Source organism: Aplysia californica, unplaced genomic scaffold (assembly GCF_000002075.1).
Source record: "Aplysia californica isolate F4 #8 unplaced genomic scaffold, AplCal3.0 scaffold00342, whole genome shotgun sequence".
Classification (NCBI taxonomy): domain Eukaryota; kingdom Metazoa; phylum Mollusca; class Gastropoda; order Aplysiida; family Aplysiidae; genus Aplysia; species Aplysia californica.
In genome coordinates, this window is record NW_004797612.1 from 757,524 (window position 1) to 759,182 (window position 1,659).

At 52.1% G+C, this 1,659-nt stretch overlaps 1 protein-coding gene across 1 annotated transcript in view; it reads right to left on the minus strand.

Annotated features, from left to right (window-relative positions):
* Nucleotides 1–1,185, minus strand: part of LOC101859716 (homeobox protein Meis1) — a gene marked incomplete in the record, with an annotated part of 264,050 nt that extends 262,865 nt beyond the window's left edge. Inside the window, 1 exon segment of the mRNA XM_013085078.2 lies at nt 588–1,185.
* Nucleotides 1,186–1,659: the final 474 nt, after the last annotated feature.

A 1,659-nucleotide genomic window follows, 5' to 3' on the forward strand; every position in this document is an offset into this window, starting at 1 on the left:
TATACACAAATACATCATACTTCATACATATGCACGTAATATATGTATGAAGAGAGAAAAACACGTGCTTTCATTGACAGGGGCCTTGGTAAAGGAAACGTAATAAATAAATAAAAAAGAACGGGAAAAAACGAAAAGGACATGAAAAACCAAAAGAAACGGCTAAGGAAAAGTTGAAACGTCTTATGTTTGTTTACACTTGATACTTTGAGCCCATCCAGCCACGCAGTGGCACCACAAGAAATGCTGGAAGAATAATCCACACGGGGTCGCCCCCCGCCCGAAACCACCGTGGCACAAACACACACAAACTAACACACTACAGAAACACAACATAAATCCGTGCAGAGAACACACAGAACTCGCCGACACACGAAGACTCATAATCCATAACGGCGCGCCGATAGATTTGAAACTGGCACGGGTAGAGTAGGAAGGAATGAGGCTCCTACTCTTCTTGACACGCCACTCTTGTTGTGGTCTGCGTCAACATAACACGCGCACGCACACACAGAGATATTACACACGGGGTGTGTGTGTGTGTGGAGTTCCGCGGTAGATCTAGAGAGGAGTGGGTGTGCACCTACCCGAAACTGGAAGACATGGTTAGTTCCTCTGTGTACTCGCCATGTCAACTTGAAGAAGGAGTTCTAAGATATTGTGTGTGTGTGTAGAACGCGGCTGGCTGGCTGGCTGACACAGCACACACACACACACACATGTACACACACACACACACACTTGACTGCTGGTGCTGGGGCCCTGACGAGTGAGTGAAGGATAAGTAACACGGGTGCCACTCGTCTGTCTGTATGTTCGCTGGCGCGTCCCTCGTGATCATGCGGGAAATAGGCGTGCAACTGTCGGCTTGTTGTGAGGGAAAAAACTAGCGCCAGTGACTTGTGGCCGGCGCTCTTCCTACGGCCAAGGAGAGAGGGTTGCGTAACAGTGGTCAGAGCTGGATGGTTGGGTGATAGGCGACCGTCTCAGCGCTGGTGGCGAGTAGGTAGCTAGCGGTGTACAAACAAATCCACTAGCTGTCAGGGCGAGGAGCGAACTGTCAGCTCGTTGCATCCCAGCGCTCGCCTCGACTGCCCGTCAACACGAGCACACTCGAACAACAGGGCCTGTCGCGACTCGTGGATGCTGATACTAAATCTGTCAATCAAACGAGCCGTCCGCGAGGGCCCGGATAATAAATGAGCTGTCAGAGCGCGCCAGCGCAGGGCGAGTTGACTCTCGTGTCAGCAGGGGGGACGTAAGCCCCGCCCAGTTCGCGCGCTTCACGTCACAAATGAGCGAGTGTGGAGCGCCCGGCGCGGAATCGAACGGCCAGGGAGGACTGGAGGGGGCTGGAGGAACCGAGGGCCGGGAGACGCGCGCTGTGGCCAGGGTGACTTCTGCTTCTCTCTCACTGGCGCGAAATCAGAGCACGGCTTGCTGGGCGCTCGCGCCCTTCAAAACTACTCTTTTATTTGCTGAAATGACGTGAAAAATCAACCCTCCTTTAATTCTTTCACTTAGTAAACAAAAACAGAATCGCCGCCTTGTTGAAGGATTTGGTTTACACGCCGCAGCTCAAAGTGAACAGAACCAAGCCCAACCCCTTCAATATAGACTTGCCGGCTTGGCTTTCACTTTCGGGCAAAGAAACTGCTT